Source organism: Canis lupus, chromosome 36, assembly GCF_048164855.1.
Source record: "Canis lupus baileyi chromosome 36, mCanLup2.hap1, whole genome shotgun sequence".
In the NCBI taxonomy this organism is placed as follows: Eukaryota; Metazoa; Chordata; class Mammalia; order Carnivora; family Canidae; genus Canis; species Canis lupus.
Window position 1 is genome coordinate 301,219 of NC_132873.1, and position 20,105 is coordinate 321,323.

Genomic DNA, 20,105 nt, shown 5'->3' on the forward strand with positions numbered 1-20,105 from the left:
CTCTTGGACAAGCAGGCAGGGAGGGCATTTATCGCCCAGCACTTTCTTTTTTTGAAAGATTTTTATTTATCTATTCATGAGAGACACAGAGAAAGACAGAGACACAGGCAGAGGAAGAAGCAGACTCCATGCAGGGAGCTCAACATTGGCCTGGATTCCAGGTCTCCAGGATCACACCCTGAACTGAAGGTGGCACTAAACCGCCGAGCCACCCGGGCTGCCCTGCCATGGTGGTGAATGCACCAATGTGGTGAATGCACACTAAGCCTCACTAGGTTGTTTTGAATGAACAGATGGATTTTTTTTTTTTTTAGGTACTGTTGGCTTGCTTCTGGTTTAACCCCACTGACATGACCTCCTCCAAAACCTGCTTCTGAGGAGTTTCATTTGGACACTCCACTCTTGCAGAGATTGAGGGGAGGGGCTGCAGGGACCTTCCCACGAAACCAGCTGCTGTGTTTGTTCTAAAAATAGGTGAAGGCTGTTTCTGATAACATGATGTTGTGTCTCTCACATGAATTCTACGTAAGAAATTTCCGTAAGCCTAAGAGTCAAGAAAATCTTTGTTTCCAGAGAAGAACTGGCATGCTCTTTATGATAATGGACCATAAACAATGTGTATACTCCTTTTCCACACCCCATGTCCTGGAAGCCCAGAAGCAGATTGACTGGCCAGCCATCACTGCTGATTAAAACTTCCTTGCCCAAAAATAAATAAATAAATAAAACTTCCTTGCCCTACCCAAGCACCCACTACCTCCCTGTCTTACTCTCAACTCTATCCTTTGTAGCGTGTATTCCCATTTTTTCTACTGAAGTATGTGATTTCCATTTTTCCTATGAGCTACCTCAAGTGGTTGGTGTAATGAGGCAAATGGGAGGTATATAAAAATACTATGTGTCCTCGGAACCCATGCACTACGGCCCTTACCCCAGGCGATGGCACTGGGAGGGGCCTCTGGGATGTGAGGAGGGTCAGAGGAGGTGGTGAGGGTGGGCCCTGGGATGCAGTTAGGGCTCTCTCCCATCCACGTGAGGACACATGAGGAGACACCGCCCATGCGCCAGGAAGAGCCTTCACCGGCCCCCGGATCTGCTGACACCTTGGTTTTGGACTCCCAACCTGCAGACAGTGAGAAATAAGTGTCCTCTGCTTACTCTGGTCTCTGGTGTCCTGTTACGGCCGCCTGAGCTGGCCAGGGCAGGTGAACACAAGGGAAAGGTCATCTGAAAAGCCGGGGGCTGAACAGAAGTCACCTGGGAAAGTGGGGTGACAGCACAGCTAGTGTAGACAGCTGGCAGCCACGTCCAGCCCGACCATCCAGTGTGGGGCTGAGGCAGACCTCCAACCAGGGGCCTCCAAAGCTGAGGCTGAAGGGACCCCAGCCTCTGTAAGGGGCAGGGTCTCACCTTGGGCTGATGCTCGCCAGGGACTCCTGCTAGGGTCTGATGCCTCCAACCTTGAAGATAAAACAGCAAAACAAAAACACCTTTTCAAACCTTCCCAAGGACAGGGCTATGGTCCTGGTTCTCATGGGCTCCAGGGATGGCACAGCATCCCTGCATACAGTCCTCGTGGGCGGCGGAGGCAGGGGAGGCACATGAGGACCCCAGGCCCAGCACCGCCCTCCGCACGCAGCCAGGCTCATAGCCAGGAATCCTACTTCTCCCTGAGACACCACAACTCAGGAAAGGTCACTTGGTCTCCGGACGTTCACATGCCCTTAGGTTGGGGCAGCCATGTCATGGGGCCCTTTTCACAAATATGGACCCAAACACTAACTTATTGAATCCAACCTAATACTTCCATTAATTAGTACTCGAATCAGAGTATTTTATTTCCCAACATCTGAAGGAGCTGGTGAGGAACGAAAACCCGTCTGTACTCTGTCCACGGCTCTCGCCCTCCACAGACGGGCTGTGCACATGCTGTATGTGAACACATGACGTCTAGGGGAAGGGAGTTAACGCAGATCCACGTCCTCCTGTCCGGCACAGTCTGCAGCCACAGGCACCTGCTGCTAACGGGCTCAGTCAACTGTGAAGAATAAATGGATCTATCTGCGTCCCCAGCGGGAGAATGCACACCCGGCTGGCTGGGGCCGGCTGACCGGGGGCGGAACTCTGACATCCTGCCGCCCTCAAGCCAGAGTGGGAGGCGATGTGGCCTCTCAGGTCCCGGAGGCTTTCCATGTCCTGAAGTTGGAGCCCTGAAGCCACCAGGCTGAGGACGGCAGGGCCGTCCTTCTGTGCAGAAGAAGGAACTAGACCACTCTCTTGCACCATATACAAAGATAAACTCAAAACGGATGGAAGATCTAAATGTGAGACAAGATTCCATCAAAATCCTAGCGGGGAACACAGGCAACACCCTTTTTGAACTCAGCCACAGTAACTTCTTGCAAGATACATCCACGAAGGCAAAAGAAACAAAAGCAAAAGTGAACTATTGGGACTTCATCAAGATAAGAAGCTTCTGCACAGCAAAGGATACAGTCAACAAAACTAAAAGACAACCTACAGAATGGGAGAAGATTTTTGCAAATGACGTATCAGATGAAGGGCTAGTTTCCAAGATCTATCAAGAACTTCTTAAACTCAACACCAAAGAACAAACAATCCAATCATGAAATGGGCAAAAGCATGAAGAGAAATCTCACAGAGGAGGACATGGACATGGCCAACACGCACATGAGAAAATGCCTCGCATCACTGACCATCAGGGAAATACAAATCAAAACCACAATGAGATCCCACCTCACACCAGTGGGAATGGGGAAAATTAACAAGGCAGGAAACCACAAATGTTGGAGAGGATGCGGAGAAAAGGGAACCCTCCTGCACGGTTGGTGGGAATGTGAACTGGTGCAGCCACTCTGGAGAACTGTGTGGAGGTTCCTCAAAGAGTTAAAAATAGCCCTGCCCTACAACCCAGCAATTGCACTGCTGGGGATTTACCCCAAAGATACAGATGCAGTGAAACGCCGGGACACCTGCACCCCGATGTTTCTAGCAGCAATGGCCACGATAGCCAAACTGTGGAAGGAGCCTCGGTGTCCATCGACAGATGATGGATAAAGAAGCTGTGGTTTCTGTATACAATGGGATATTCCTCAGCCATTACAAACGACAAATACCCACTATTTGCTTCAACGTGGATGGACCTGGAGGGTATGATGCTGAGTGAAGTGAGTCAGTCGGAGAAGGACAAACATTCTATGGTCTCATTCATTTGGGGAATGTAAAAAATAGTGAAAGGGAATAAAAAGGAAAGGAGAGAAAATGAGTGGGAAATATCAGTGAGGGAGACAGCACATGAGAGACTCCTAACTCTGGGAAACAAACTAGGGGTGATGGAAGGGGAGGAGGGCGGGGGGTGGTGGTGACTGGGTGACGGGCACTGAGGGGGGCACTTGATGGGATGAGCACTGGGGGATATACTCTATGTTGGCAAACCAAACTCCAATAAGAAAATAAACAAAAAAAATTATTTAATTTCCTCTGGATAAGCAAGCCTCCCAGACAGCACACCTGACAAAGGCTACAGGAGCTTGGGGACCTGGGGGGAGAGTTGCGACCACACACAGGACTCTCGGGGGCCCAGAGCCTTGCCCAGGGTGCTCCTGGGCCCTCCACTCACCAACCCCCCCCACCATCAGGAGCAGGAAAGACCCCCAGCCAGAGGGGGTGCAGATCCAGACCCAGACACACACGATTCAGTGGTGGGGGATCTGAGGCCCAGCTTATTTTCCAAAGCAACACTATTGTTTGAAGGCTTTTTTTCCATATTTGAGAGTTTGCTTTGATTAATTAAGTTAATTAATTGACTTCTAAGTATGTTTTGTGTGCATATACATAGAAAGAGAGACGTTTGGATTGATGTTTTATAAGCATGACACCACATATGCTGTTTTATCAGATTAATTAACCTAATATCACAGCTGTAATTCCTTAACGATCAGAGGCCCCCATCTCCACACACGCATACCCGTGCCCCATGTACACACCCCCCCATAACTCCAGTTGCCCACAGAGTGCTACTTCTTGGAATACACCAAAGTTCACTTAATTAGTCTTCTGTGATGAGATAACACAATGCCTTCCAACTTCTTACTGTTGTAAAAGTAAGCTGTACATATTCTGTGCATGCATCTCTGTGTACTTGTCTTCCTTCAAGATTCTATAATTATACACTTGAAGGTTCCTGTGCTTTTTATTATTCTTAAGTGTTGGAATTCAGAGGTGAGCAAAAAATGCACATTTTGCATTTCTCCACCACAAAAGAAGGGGCCTTCCTATCTCAAGGACTGTGCTCGTTTTGAGTTGCCAAAATGACCCGTTGAAATGTTTCACATCCGTAGTATGTGTATGATAAATATGTAATATATATGAAAATAGAGGCATAAAATACACAGAGAGCTATTAAACTATATATACTACACGTACATGCAGCACAGATGAAAGCTCATTTCCCCGTATCTTTGTGAACACGGGCTACTGTGAATCTTTGCTGCTGCGACAGGCAAACGATGGGCTCCCGTATGGATGTGCATGAGGCGTAGGCAACTAGTGGGGAGACTCCCTGCATTTGGCTGCATGCACCTGCTTCCTGGGTGTCCTCATGAGCCACTTGTACATAGACATCCATTACTATACAGTATCTGACAAAGCTTTTTATTAGGTCAAGAATATTGGCTCTTTCTCAATAGCTGCTAGTGATCCCCTATTTTAAATTGTTTTTAAGTCAAATGTTGATTTAAAAAAAAAAAAAAAAAGGATTTCCTGAGGATAGTTTCATAAAATAAGACACAATTGCCTTTGTCCCCCCAGCTGTCATTCTCTCCTGGATTCCCTCCTCAAACACCCGACCCTCTTCCAAACGTCACCAAACCTACCTGCTGTAGCTCTTAGGGTTTTATCTTCTTACATCTAAACTTTTGGAACCCCTGGGATTTCAGCGAAGATCAGACGTTAGGGAGGAATCCAATTGCTTTCTTCCCAAATAGCTGCCCCTCCACCCCATGAGGCCACGGTGAGCACGTTAGTGGGATGGAAAGCAAAGAACGTTCACGGTTGCTCCAGGTTGCAAGGGCTGGAAGCGCTTCACCAAGCAGGCACGGGACGCGGCCGCCCCAGCGACCTCCTGACTCCAGCAGTGAATCAGAGCAGCGGGTGGGCGTGTATTCACATCTCTCCGGCGTGCGGCACCTGCGTGCACAGCACTTTGTGACAACGTGACATGGAAGAGGCCCGGCTGCTATCTGCGGAAAGCCTCGTTTGGGACGCATCTTTTGTGCAGAATCATTATTTGCAACTGTTTGGACGGGCCTCCCGCACAGAGCTGTGCTTTCCCCAGACGACTGCGACATCAGTGGCAATTCAGATGCTTCTGGGGTAACATACAGTCTCTAAAGGGGTGGTTGCCACGCGGCCTGTGTGCGGCTGCCTTGCAGAGCAGTGGCAGCAGGTCTGGAGGCCCCTGGCCACCTGCAAACATGCTGCTGTTGGAAACGCCAGGAGGCACCCCTCGCAGATCCCAGGACCCGCATACAGACCTTTGCACACATTTATCCCAAGGTGCTCACTGAGCTCACGCTATGACTCCAGAGCTTGGCAAGGCCAGGGGTGTCAGGGTGAGAGGAGCCCCCACACCTGGGGCTGCAGCTGTGCTCAGGGACCTCCAGAGGGGAGCTCCTTCCCCAGATGAGGGGGGAGGGAGCTTGTGTGCTGCACCCTCGCCGGGGCTGGGAGTCTAGGCTGGGACCAGCACGGCCCGGTTCTGCTGAGTGCTTCTCAGGGCCCCAGATGACCGTCACCCTGGGTCTTCACACAGTGGGCGGAGGCAGGCGGTAAGCCTCTGGTGGCTCATACGCAGCTCCCTCCATGAGGTCTCCATCCCTTTCCCCACGTGACCCCAGGCACCTCCCCAGGGCTCCTGCAGACCCCAGCCCGCAGGGGGTCACAGGCATCCTGAGGGGCACAGACATTCCGTATATGACAAATAAAATCACTAAATATGGACAAAAATCACCCCTTGGTGAGGTGTAGCATCCCCCACTGCTGTCTTCTGTGCAGAGGTGTCGCCTTAGATGCCCAGGCTGCACCCAAGCCCTGACCGGGTCTCCACACAAGGCCCTGCCTGGCCCTGGCACGGTGGATGCTCTTCCATGAGGCTTCAGGCTGGGATGGGAGAGCTGCAGGTGCACGGACACCTGCAGAGCCCACGAGCCCCCTCACGCCCCATCGCACTGCCTTGGTGACCCCACACCCGCTCTGTGGGACATACTCAGACTCCTCGATTCTCAGCCAAACAGAAGTAAATGCAAATGTTCAGATGCACAAAGCAAATTTTATCCTTAAAAAGGTGTGTCCTACGCCCTGCGTGCTGACCGCCTCCCCTGACAGGTCACAGGAACCCCTCCCGTAGCCCAGGCAGGGGAAAACCCCAGGAAAATGGGAAGGACAAACACAGACCTGGTCCTAAAGTACAATTAAAATGCGCACTGGACGACCGTCTTGCACACGTTACCATGTAGAGTAACAGGTGACTGGGTGCTTCTCGCACGGGGACGTCTAGCAGCCTGCTCAGCGCACCCCGGGTGAAGTGTGCCCCGTCAGCTGTCGCGGTTCCCTGACAGGGGAGGAAGGATGCGTCAAGGAATTCCTGTGTCGGGAAAACTGATTCGGCTACACCGCGTCTATGTCCAGCTGGGACAGTACAGTGTCATAAGTAAGACACTCATCATGACAAAGGGGAACACGGAAGTCTCCCCCCCTCTGCTCCCCACTCCCCCGCCCCATCCGGCTTCCGGGACGTGTCCAGACACCTGCAGGGTAACAGCCTCTGGCTCATCCCCAGCTCCCCACTCGCAGCGCGGGGACGTGAGCGCCGTGTGGCTTCTCTACGGGTTTAACACTGTGTTCCTGGGATGTGACGAGCAGAAGCCAGGGAGCCTCCTGGACGCACTGCGGGCGCAGGACAGACCCGCGGCAGAGGGTCCGCCGCCCTGCGCCCCCCCTGCGCCCCCCGCGTGCTGCGGCGTGCCCTCTGCACACTTCCCAGCTGGCCCCCCTGCCCTGGGCTCCTCCGCAGGGAGACGGGGCTCACTCAAGTGCAAAACTACCCCGTGGCTCTGCGACGTCCCGCTGGCTACGCATTGGCTCCTCGCTGCCCTGTGTGCTCCAGAACCTGCCGGACGCTGAGGCTGCCGCCCAGGTGCCCGGGGTGGGGACCCCCAGCTGGGCCAGCGTGGGAGCTGCAGCGAGCCCCTCTGGGGACCCCGAGGCTCACAGAAGTCTGGGGCGCCCTGACCCGGAGGCGCATGCCAGGTGTCCCGAGCAACCCTGACACTGGTGCCCCCTGGGACACCTTCCCATTCAAGCCACGTGGTCTGAGGGCTGAGGGCCCAAATCGCACACCTGTCCCCCCTGAGCCCTGTGTGTGCCGTTCACACAGGGATAATCCTGTTCTTTGCTCCCCAGGGAGCCCCATGTTTTTACATGGTCGCCCCCCAGCATCTACTGCTCTTTCCCCTGACTGCCTGTGTCCCGCCTTGGTCTCACGCACTCGTGAAGGCGTAAAGAATCCCACCGGGTCGAAATTAGTCCCGTGATAAGTCCTCTGTTGTGGAACCTGACACGTCGTACCCAACACAGGCAGGTGGAGAGAGGACAGACGCACATGGATGTGGGCACACGGACACAGCAGATGCAAACACGGACTCAGTGCCCCTGGGTCTCCAGCCCCGGGAGGGACGGATACAGGAAGGGCGTGGGATGGAGGTGCCAACAGATAGCAGACCTGATCAAGTGGCTTTTCCTACTTAGCAGCGACGTCTCTTCATGATCTATCTTGTACAAAACTGTTAAAAACTACCACTTACCTCGAGTGTTTGGGAAACCCACGGCAAGCGAGCCCCAGAGATGGTGACTGTGGTGTTTCTTTTTTCTCTTTTATAGGAGTTCGATTTGCCAACATACAGCATAACCCCCAGCGCTCATCCCGCCAAGTGCCCCCCTCAGTGCCCGTCACCCAGTCACCCCCACCCCCCGCCCACCTCCCCCTCCACCACCCCTAGTTCATTTCCCGGAGTTAGGAGTCTCTCATAGTTCGTCTCCCTCTCGGATTTTTCCCACTAAGGTCCCCTCCTTTCCCCTATAACCCCTTCTACTATTTCTTAAATTCTCTGTATGAGTGAAACCATATAATGATTGTCCTTCTCCGACTGACTGTGGTGTTTCTTAACTGCAGAAGTGATGGTGCGTGGCATCTAGGCTGCGGGAGGGAGGCCGTGCGGGAAGGAGGGAAGGTGAAGGCTGCAGGTGGCTGGGGCGCAGGTCCTAGAGCTCCCCGCTGCCCTGGGGTGTTCCCTGGCAGGTCCCTTGCTCCCCAGGGGCCACACGCCCCTTCTGCAGAGTCAAAGAGGCTGCCCCGTCAACCCTGCTCCCTGTTTACAAGAAAAGTCTTCCTCGGGGCACCTGGGGGGCTCAGAGGGGGAGTGTCTGCCCTCAGCTCAGGTCGTGACCCCGGGGTCCTGGGATCGAGTCCCACGTCGGGCTCCCTGCATGGAGCCTGCTTCTCCCTCTGCCTGTGTCTCCGCCTCTCTCTCTGTCTCTCTTATGAATAAAATAAAAATAAATAATAAAATAAAATTTAAGAGGTGATCAACGTAAGAGGACGACCCCGGTGGGGAGGCCTAAGGTGCCATGACTGGTGCTGTCGTGACAAGAGAGGGTCAGGACACAGACTTTAATAAAGGGTCGGTCACGGGAGGACACAGCGAGCGACAGCATCCACACGGCAGGGAGGGCGGCCCCTGGGAGCCTGGCCCTGGGCGAACCCGGACCCCAGACTCCCAGCTTCCAGGCCGCGAGGGGACCGTGTGTGGTATTTGGTCCCTGGAGCAGCGGCCTTGAGCCCATGGATGGAAGCCACTCGTTACTTCACAGTTGGTGGAGGCGGGACTGGGGGGGCAGGAAGGCGTGTGGGTGCAGCAGCTCTTCCTGTGCCGGGACAGCTGGCCTCCCGAGGGGCCGCTCGGAACACTCGAGGCATGTGCCAGGCGTGGCCGCAGCCTCCCACACGACTGGAGAAGCACACGGACTCAGGGTGAGCACCAGTCACCCTCCCCGGGGCTCAGCAGCAGGTCACCCCCCCCCCCCCCCCCGGTATGCAGAGCTCTGCACGGCCGCTGGCGGGTCCCTGGGAGCTAGGAGGGCGTCCCTTGCACGGCCACCTGCCCGTGCTTGTCTGGAACGGGGACCACGCTGCCCGGGCTGTGAGCAGGGCGGCCGGCCTCCCTGCAGCCTGATCCCCAGGCTGGCCTCCTCCTGACAGCTGACCGCCTGCGCCCGGACCCCTCACTCTGGGAACCTGTCACCGGCTACGCGTCACCTGCTGTATGGGACTGCGGAGCCACCCCTGGAAAGGCAGGGATGTGGGGAGCAGACCACGGCCCAGCCCCCGCAGGCCCCTGCTGCCCGGAGGCAGGTAGGAGCCCAGGTCGCCTGGCCAACACCCGCGGCAGGGGCCTGGGGCTCTGCGCTCGTCCGGGCTGTGCTGCAGCCGCACCGGGTTCCCGCAGGGCCTGCCCTGCCCCTGCCCCGCCGGCCGCGCATGTGTAACGTGCAGGCATGTGACCCCGCGAACACCTCCAGGGGGCAGTGCAGCCAGAGGCTCACGTGATTCTGGGAACCTGCAGCCCCGGCCCTGCCACCCCTCAGACCTCTGGAGCTTCCCGGGGGACACGCTCGGGTCCTGCAGGAAGTGCGCCCAGTGCTAGGGTCCCGCGGCTCAACACCCGCTCGGGCCTCCTGCTGGGGTTCTCCTGCGAGGGGCAGAGAGGCCTGCGTGCCTGGTGGGGAAGCGCCCCCGTTCCCGCAGCGAGCACGCAGCCCCTGCACCCCGAGGCCGCTGGGGGGGCAGGGAGCTCAGGCCTCTGCACCCCACCTGACTCCTCCCTGGGGGGCCGGGAGCTCGCGCCGGCAGCCAGCCCCACCTGCACACCCAGGGCGTTCCGCGGGGCTTTGCTTGTCTGTTTGTTTTTATTAACAAAAATCTTGCCAACATCTAAAAATGAGAAGATTTCAGACAAGCCAGATTTGGGGCTTCTCTAGAGCTCAGGGGCCTCCCTCCGGGCGGGTGGTCGGCCGCGGCTCGGGCTGCCCGTCCAGGTGCTGGTCCGCCCGCCATCCCCGTCTCCGTCCCCGCAGCCGTCGGGCTACCGCCCCCAAAACGCACCAGGAGGAAAGATCTCAGAAACGAGAAGAAAACAGAGACTCTAACGTACTTTAAAATCTCCCACTAAGCAGGAGAGGCTCACTGCGTCGTGAGTCACGTCTCTGAGCCCGAAGCGAGTGTTACCGAGAGGCCTCGTGCTGCTGCTCCAGGCCAGGCTTCGGCTCCTGGAAGATGAGGAAACAGGTCGACGGAGCAGCAGAGGTCGATCCAGGTCTCTCCGCTGGGCCGCCCGCGGCTGGGAACTCGCCCCCGAGGGCCAGCTGCGCTCTCCCATGGGGAGACGCCGGCTCGGTCGGGGCGGGCTGCGGGTGCGGGGAGGGGACCCGGGCAGACAGGCAGCAGGGGTTGCGGCGTGTGCGGCACGGGGGCCCAGCGGCGCTCGGGGCGCACTCGAAGGGGGGCTCGAGGTGTGAGCCGGGAGCACCAGGCACGCGGCCTCCCTCCAGGAACAGGGCCGGGCGCTGAGGTCCCCAGAATCAGAACGCTGCACGGCTCGTGCTGTGAGTGTGACCGCGGTCACAGGCCAGAGCCCGTCCTCTAGCTCCTCAGGGAGGCATCAGGGTTCATCAGGTGTGGTTTTGAGGGGAACGAGGGCAAGGCCCCCGAGGGGTGGGAGCGTCACCGGTCACCGCACCCGCGCTGGCCCTCACGCGGTCGGTAACCGGGTCAGCGAAGGTGACGGTGCAGCGACCGACGAAGAACGAGCACGTGACCAGCGTGACCACAAGCGGGGAGAACATGTCTGACGCCGGCAGGTGCATCAGGAGCGTGTGACTCGGCAGGGCAAGGAGGGCGCTGACACCGTCCAGGAGCCGGATGCCACCGCCCCGGGGAACGCCTCCAGACGCTCATTCCTCCACGGGATGGCCCGGCCCGCGCGCTCCCGGGACCTGCGGACCCACGGCAGGGCCACCCGGCCACAGGCCCAACGGGGACACATCGCATCCTGGGGACAGAGCCGAGTGCTTCTTCGGATCGCCCATTTCCGCGGATGTCCCGAGTCAGACTCAGGGTACGCGGAACGAACTTCTCACCGTGAGGTAACCGTGGGAAGAATCGCACCTGCCGTCGGGCCTGTGCTCAGTGTCTGATCGGGCCACGCGTCCCGGGTCACCAGCACCCGCACACATGCGTGCTCGGCGCGTTTGCTGAATGGCGGTGCGGGGACGGGGCAGGAGCCTGTGTCCCCTGGATGCCGTTCGCTGTCGGGTCTTATTTGCCGCTCTGTCCTGTTCTGTCCTATTCCGCATCTTAGGTTCTGGGACAATCGTGTGTGGAGGATCCTGGCTGCTGACGAGGGGCCCTGGGGCCGTCTGTGTTCCCCCTCCGTGGCCCCCCAGCCCCATCGACGCCGCGCTCTGGGTGGGCGTGCGGGGATGGAGCCCGCGGGAGGCCAGCCCCACTGCCCAAGGCGCAGGTGCGGCTGAATCCAGAGCCCTGGGGACACCTGTCCCAGGTTATCACAGAGCAGCTGTTCCCTGAAACCTTCCCTCACACTTTCAGACAGGGTTTTTTTTTCTTTTTCTTTTTCTATTGATATTCTGAACTTTTTTAAAAAAATTTTTTATTTATTTATGATAGTCACAGAGAGAGAGAGAGAGAGGCAGAGACACAGGCAGAGGGAGAAGCAGGCTCCATGCACCGGGAGCCTGACGTGGGATTCGATCCCGGGTCTCCAGGATCGCGCCCTGGGCCAAAGGCAGGCGCTAAACCGCTGCGCCACCCAGGGATCCCCTGATATTCTGAACTTAATAAGGCTTCAAAATCTAGAAAAAAAAGGGACTTTGTTTCACTGCCTGTGAACATCCAGTCTCTGGAGGCAACTGGATGCATAAGCCTGTGTCACCTATGGAGTCAGAACAAACGGCAACAGGGGAGTTTGTGGCGGAGAGTCTGCAGGCCTCGTCCCTGCCGGAGCGTCTGGCAGGCCAGCGGGGAGGCCAGCCGGGCGCGGGGCACCAGTTCACCCACAAGCCTCCAGGGCCGATGCGTGCAGAGGAGGTCGGCGGGGGCTGGGGCCGGGGCACGGCCAGACACCGCGTGCTCACACCCGGGAGACGGCCGGGCCGGGGGTTGCAAGCTGCGCAGCTCCCCCCCCACCAGCACGAGCCTAAAATGATATTTCTTCACCTGCAGAACCACCGCAGCTTGGACAGAGCACCCATCCCCCTCGGGGCGCCAGGAGGGCTGCTGCCAGGCTAGCGCGTGGGCTCTCTGCAGGTCCGGACAACTGTGACCGCGGGGTCATGATTCTCTCCACCTCGAACAGTAACGTGCGTGTTTCCAGGCTGTTCCATATTCGTCGACAACTTTGTCTGAGCAGCTGCACAGTATTTCATTATATGAATATTTTCTTTAACTTGAATAATCTCCCGCTTTTGAACATCTAGGGAGTTTGTGACTCTTCGCGCCGAGAGGACATCCTTTACGGGGGATTCCTACAGCTACAATTTTGGGGTCAGGTCAAATGAACACTTTTAAGGCTTCTCATATAGGATTTTCCTCCAGAAGGCAGCACCAGTGTTTTCCCCCCATAAACGCTGATGGCCATTGTCATTTTAAAACTTAAAAACATGGTAAGTGTGGTAACTAGGATTTTTTTCTAGTTTTTTTTTTTAAATGGTCTACTTATTTCATTGCTAATAATATTGAAATTTTTTCATGAGCCTATTAAATTTGGACTTTGTGAAATAACTGTTCATTCCTTTGTGGATTTCCGCCTCCCCCCGCCCAGGAATATTAACTTCTACTTCCAATAGAACTGAGATATTGTTTCCTATATTAAAGTTTTTATGTTAATTTGTGGCAGATATTTTTCCTGTTGTGTTTCGGCTTTTAATCTTTTGTGATAGAATTTGATGCTTATGTTAACTCAATTATTTGTTTTTATTAAAACTCCAGTATTCAATTTCAGGCTTCTAAAGCTGACCCTGAGACTTGCCTTGCAGTCATTGGACTGCTTCCCTGCGCAAGAGCCTGATGAAGTCCTCCAGTGCATCAGGGAGAGGATGTGACTACCAAGAGCCAGGTGAACGCAGGAAGCAGAGGCACCCCCAGGATGCGCTTCCCCTGCCGTCTCTGCTGGGGGGCCGCAGGGCAGGTCGCCCCGGAGCAGGACAGCAAGGGGGCCAGGGCGCTCTCCTTCCACACGGTGGCCATGTGCTCCCTGGTGATCCCCACACGCTGCTCCGGGTCAGAGCTCTGCCCTGAGAAACCAAGTCCATGGAGAGCAGACAGGTCTTGGGGAAAAGAGGACACAGTGTAGGGCTGCCAGGAATGGGGTCTCAGCTGCAGTGGGACTGGGCGCGCAGGGCAAGCACATGTCCAGGCCTGGTGAGGGGACCACAGACTCGCAGAAAAGTCTGAGGTTGTGCAGGGAGAGGGAATGCAGTGGCCACTGGGCCGGGTCAGGGTTCGGGCCTCACCCCAGCAGCCGAGTGGCAAGAGCCGGAGCTCTGATGATCAGGGAGCCACACAGTTGCTAGTTGGTTGTCCCAAAGTGTGAGTCTGCACAATGCTCTACAAACACCTTAAGAACATGAACATGAACGTCACGGTGGATTTACAGGGCTCTACCGGGTGAGGAGGACAGCCAGGGAGGAAGAGCAGCAGGCTCAGGGAGGACAACCATCCTGCGTGAGGTCTCCTGAGGGCGAGACCGTCCTGGGCCGGGGAGCCGCTGGCGCCTGACACAGGGCAGCACAGGAGCTTGGGGTTTCTGGGCCGTTTGCACTGACTGAGAGCTTCCTGTCCATCCCACTCCCTGCTCTGCTGGGAAGCCTGTGGCCAGAGGGAAGCCACATCCCTGGGGTGTCAGGCCAGCGGCCCGGATGGCAGAGGCGTGTCCAGCCAACCCTGGTCTTGTAGATGACGGTGGGGCACGGAAGGCTGGGGCTGGGGGTGGCGAGATGGGGCAAGAACCACCGCCCCTTCCCCTCCATCATCACAGGGCCTCCTCTTTGGACCGACAGGTGGGCCACAGAGCACTTACAGCTCAGTGAGAGCCTGAATCAGGTTGTGTGGCCCGGCAGGGGCTAGGCAGGGGCCAGGGATGAGACAGGAAGGGGCAGACGCAGGACACTCCATGGAGATTACGGACATAAGCCAAGGCAGCACAAAGTCTGGCCCTGGGACCCAGCCACCCTCCTTCCTGGCATTTCAGCATCACAAAATCATCAAGCAGCTGGGGATGCCACGATGTCTTCCTGTGTTTTAATAACCAGCCGATGTCACACATACAAAGAAGTCATTACCACCTTAGCAAGGAGCCCTTTTCAATATGAAAGCCATATTTTTTTCCCATTTACATTCATTTTAAGATTATATTTCTTTTGGATGCTGGGGGAAAAAATAGAATATCTATACATAGAATCCATTCCTAAGGATGCTCCTGGAGATAGAGGCAAATATGTTTGTCTTGAATATTAAACAAATATGTAAAGAATATCCCCATTGACCTGGCCTACGGAATTTGTAATAGAGCAATACCAAGTTCTCAAACGAGTCAGGGTGTCCTGAGTCGATGTTTCTCTGGGAGGCACCTATAACGCCACGCACGGGAGTCGCAGCTCACGTGGCCACAGGTGTGGGCCAGGAGCTGATTGCACGGCGCCCACAGCGGCCCTATTTCTTTAACATCTAGTTCACAGATCACAGCTATTTTAGGATTAAGGTTTACTATTTAATGGTGCAGCGCACAGCGCCATCACCCTCTGCAAGGCCACGTCTGTGAGCTGGCAGGAAGTTAGGATGCCCGCCAACCCCAACAACAGCAGCCGGCTCTGGGTGGAGCACCCTGGGTGGCCTCATGGGGGCGGAGCACCGCAGCGTCACTGTCCTTACATCTCACTGTGAGTTCCAGAAAGAGCAAACGAACATCTATGATATTGCCTATGTCCGCCTTTGTCCAAGCAAGGTGACGGGCCTAGGTGTCGTTTCCCACGTTCTCCAAGATCCCCCCAGAAGCTCACGCAGAGGCGGCTCCATGGGCCCCCACGCACACGTGGGACTGGGGGACGGGAGGCGCCAGTGCAGAGATGAGCACGGTGTTGCTGGCAGGTGCCCAGGGGGCAGGTGCCCGGGGGATGCAGCAGAACACCCTGGCCACGTCTGGAGGGGACAGGTCCTCCTGCGCGGCACCGCGAGGGCACTGCCGCTCAGGACCCTGGCCCGGCCCATCTGCGGGGCACAGCGGTGAGGCCTGACGGCCCAGGCTGAAGCCGCCCCCGTGAGCAGCACACTCACGTGTGTGTGCATGCTCAAGCCCCGGTGCCTCTCCCCTGAACCCCTTGTGCCACCTGCCCTCCCCCCACCCCGGGCCTCCTCTCTGTAAGGCTATCACGGCCACGATGCCGGCGAACGCACTACGGCCACACTCACTGTCACAGCAGCTGAGGTAGGACTGAGGCATCATCACACCAACGACAACCAAAAAAGCTCAGAAAAGTCTAATAATTTTCATCTGAAGCATCTGTCTGGGCCGGAGGCTTATGCCCCTAACCACCATGCTATTTGCCTCTTTATGAAATGGAAATTACTACCTGTCCAGTCTGTTGTCCTGGATTATTATGAACAGATCAAATGAGTTAATGCATGTGAAGAGCTACAAAAACCACAGATTATATAAGTACAAAGTGTTATGTTCTATCTACAAGCTATTGCTAAAGGAATATATGCATTTTTTAACCTGATTATTTTTCAGTATAAAACCTATTATCTTAAAATAATTGAGATAGTTTATCACAATAAAATGCATAAAATAGGAGACCTCATGTAAAAAAAATGGAAGTAATAACAAACTATTTTCAAGGAAGAGAGAGATACTTATATGTACGGTAAAATTCTTTTTTATATTTCTGAACTACATGTAACCTCATTAGATTTTAGCAGCCAGGTCTAAACTATAATACAGCTATCTGCAGCTGACGAAAGAAGTCTAATGAGAAAAACAGAACAAACTGACAATCTCCCCTGGGAAGAACTGCACCTGAATCCACCACAAAGGGGTGCCAAGCACTCTTCAAAACTCTGTTCCGGGGTGTCTGGGGGTCAGTCGAGTAAGCATCTGACTCCTGGCTTCGGCCCAGGTCATGATCTCAGGGTCGTGGGATAGAGCCCGGTGCTGGGCTCTGCTCTGGGTGTGGAGCCAGCTTCTCCCTCTCTCTCTGCCCCTCCACCCTGCTCATGCACCTTCTCTTCCTCTTACTCTCTCATGCTCTCTAAAATAAATACATAAATAAAAGCTTTTTTTAAAAAAAAGAACAGCTCTATTTCATATAAAACACACTGAGCCCCAGTGAGTTCCCTTGGTCTCCGCAGGACATTAGAATTCAGTTGCTCATTTTATGGGCAGCTAAGCTAATCCCCCCACAAGAGGATCTCAGCACAGAACCCGGTAACATGTGCCTCTAAACTGTTCTCTGAGATAGAACTCCGCATCAAATCTGGAAGCAGCTAAACATGAGGTGCTCTCTGATAAGACGTCTGATCCACTGAGTCACTTTAACCAAGAACACGTCCTCCACTGTGCGTGGCAACATGCATCCCACCACAGAGTGCAGCCTTCACATTGTAGTCTCCTCTTTATTCATTCAACCATCGTTTGCACCGGACCCACTCTGAATCGGCAGGCAGGACCTGCAGAGATGCACGAGATCCCAGGAGCCCTCAAGGGTGGGTGCTGTGCCAAAGCCCAGCCAAAGTCGCTGTGTAGAGGGAAGCAGAGTCACTAACTGGCACAGAGCCGGATGTGGACACTTGTCTCTGACGTGTGTTGTCCCACTGTGTCCTCATGGCAACCTTACGAAGAAAGCGCAAATGTTCCCATCCTATAAAGTGGATCAGTGACTCGCTCAAGGTCCAGCCATGAGTGGACCCTGAGAGTGTGAGTCCAGAACGCAGACTCTCAGCTGTATTGAGGCCCAGTGCAGAGGGCAGGCTGAGCCCCATGACAGGGGTGCTGGGAGGAGCTAACCCAGGAGGTGATGCCAGCCCTCTCTGAAGAATGAGAAGCTGTGCACCAGGAATTCACAAAACACAAGGGGGATGGGGCTGGCAAATGGGAAGGGCAGATACTGTGAAGGAAGAAGCATGTGGCACAAAGGGCTAAAGGTGTCAGGAGCCCCCACTGAGACGGGGAGACAGCTGGGCAGTAGATGAGGCCAGATTTGTGAGCATCAGGATCCCATCAAAATCCCCTAGATAATAGGAGCCAAGGAAGAGTTGCCAACCCCTGATTTTGTGAAATAATTAAAACAGAACCACCATTTTTTGCAATGATATTATAAAAGAATACAAAAATATAGAAAAGGAATGATCTCAAAATAAAGAACGATCCTTTAACTTGAATGCATTTAGTTTTTTGTTTTTTTTTAAATCTCACCAGACCATGGCATCAGAAAGACTGAAATACCTAGGAATAAATTCAATCAAGGATGTGGAAGGCTTGTACTCTGAAAACTCTAAGATGTTGAAAGAAATTGAAGAAGAGACACCAACAAATAGAAAGATATTCCAGCCTCATGGTTTAGAAAAATTAATACTATCCAGATGTCCAATCCACCCAAGGCAATCTACAGATTCAACGTAATCCCTTTGAATATACCAACTATTTTTCATTGAATTAGAACAAAGAATCCTAAACCTTGTATAGTAGAACCACAGAAGACCCCAATCGGCCAAATCAGTCTTGAGGAAGAACAACAGAGCTGGAGGCATCATGGTTCCAGACGTCAAGCTGTATTACAAGTTGTGATAGTCCTGGTGCAAAAACAGACACAGACCAATGGGCCAGAACAGAGAACCCAGAAATAAATTCACATCTATATGGTCAATTAATCTGACAAAGGAGTTGAGGATATGTAACAGGGGAAAAAAAGACAGTCTCATCAACAAATGGTGCTGGGAAAACTGGGCAACCACACACAGAAGAAGGAAACTGGACCACTTTCCTACAAGATGCACAAAGATACACCCAAAATGGATGGAAGACCTAAACGCGAGACCGGAAACCCTAGAAGTCCTAAAGGAGGACATAGGCAGAAAGCTCCTTGACATTAGTTTTAGCAATAATTTTCTGGACCAGGCTCCTCAGGGAAAGGCAACAAAATCTAAAATAAACAATGGACACAGCAAAACAAAAGCACCTGCACTGTGGAGGGAACCATTGACAAATGGCCATGGGATTTCATTTATATGTGGGACCTACAACACAAAGGAATAAACAACACAGACATAAAAAGAAATGGAAGTACAGAGAACAAACTGGTGGATTCTAGAGGGGCGGGGGAAATGGGGATGAGGAGGCATGGTTACTTTATAATAACTAAGTCTCAGGGAGGGAACGGACAGCATCGCAGACATAGCCAGTGGCACCATAATGGCCCTGGAGGTGACAGACAGTAACGGGATTCACCGTGGGGATCATTCCAAAATGTATCAAGGACCGACTCACGGTGATGTATGTTTCAAACTAATGAGGTATCGTATGTCAGCCCTGCTCCCACAAACATCAATCCATCCCACTGCGGTGTCCTGGACTTTCCATTTGCTACAGGTCACGACAGGTTCATCACAGGCTGGCCCCAGTCCCTGAGCTGGAGTTTGGAGCCCTCAGCAGTAAAAACTATGTGCTCTGTGGGGTGCTGGTCACTGTCATGGGCTGATGGCCACCCCCCCCCCCAAATTCATGTGAGGAAGCTCTAACCCCAGGACTTCAGGACAGGACTGTACTTGCACACAGGGCCTGTATGGAGGGGATTAAGGTAGGACGTGGCTGTTAGTATGGCCTCCATCCCCTGGGACTGATGTCCCTACAAGAAGAGGAGATTTGGTCCACAGAGAGACACCAAGGATGCACGAGGGCCAAGGAAGAGCATGTGAGGACATGGGGAGAGACCACAGCCACACGCCTAGCAGACAGGCCTCGGGAGGACCCAAGCTGCTCGCACCTGGATCTCACACTTCCTGCTCCAGTAATACATTTCTGTGAAGTGAACCGCCCCGTCAACACGCCTTAGTCCCCCGGATGGCTTTGCCCACACCCCAGCCTGAAAGGGTTATCAACATGGCATTTACCTCTCAGTCCTGGAGGCTGGGGACCTGAGAACGACGACGTACCAGCAAGTTACTTGTCTGGTGAGAGCTGCCTCCCAGTTCATGGATGGCATCTGCTCCGCATTCTTACGTGAAGGGAGTCCCTGATGGGAGCCCTCGTCCCATCATGAAGGGACTGCATCGTCTCATGACCTCATCATGTCCAAAAGGCCCCACCCCCTTCGACTGTGACGCTGGGGTCAGGATTTCAAGGCAGGAATTCGGGCCGGTGCAGGTGACACACTGGGGTCGTGGCACAGTGGCGCTCTGCTATGGCAGCCACAGCAAACGTATGTGGTCATACCGCAAGTAAATGTGCAACCCTGCCCGGGCGAGAGCAAACATCTTCTCGGCTGATTCTCTCGTTCCTCCCTCCGACTGTCACTGACCCACCAGACACAGGCCACGAGCATCTCAAATGTCCCCTGACTAGCGTTTCCTCATTCACATGACTTTTGTAGGAATCACCTATTAGGATAAAAATGGGCTCCTGTTTCATTAGGGCATGTGCCAAAACATCTGGGAAATATTCCTAGACACAAGGGTCCTCTGCCCCTATGTCGTTTGCCCTGAGCCCTGCCGCTGCCCGCAGGGAGCTCCAGACGTCCATCTGCTGGGAGCGGTGCCTGTGACAAGCAGGGTGAGGCCTGTGAGCACGCGGCCTCTCTCCTGTGGACCTGCATCAGCATCCCTGTGCCGTGAGCTCGTTCTGAGCACGCACCACATCACTTTGTGCCTAGTGCTCGGAGAGATCTCAGCCATCAGCTTCCCC

The 20,105-nt window shown here is 54.5% G+C and overlaps 1 protein-coding gene and 1 long non-coding RNA gene across 17 annotated transcripts in view; one reads left to right on the top strand and one right to left on the bottom strand.

Annotated features, from left to right (window-relative positions):
* Nucleotides 1-20,105, bottom strand: part of DLGAP2 (DLG associated protein 2) — a 699,343-nt gene that overhangs the window by 230,679 nt on the left and 448,559 nt on the right. The window lies entirely within an intron of this gene.
* LOC140625532 (uncharacterized) lies at nt 9,009-10,484 on the top strand. Its single transcript, XR_012024862.1, has 3 exons — nt 9,009-9,109; nt 9,338-9,490; nt 10,312-10,484. It is a non-coding gene; the product is annotated as an uncharacterized lncRNA (long non-coding RNA).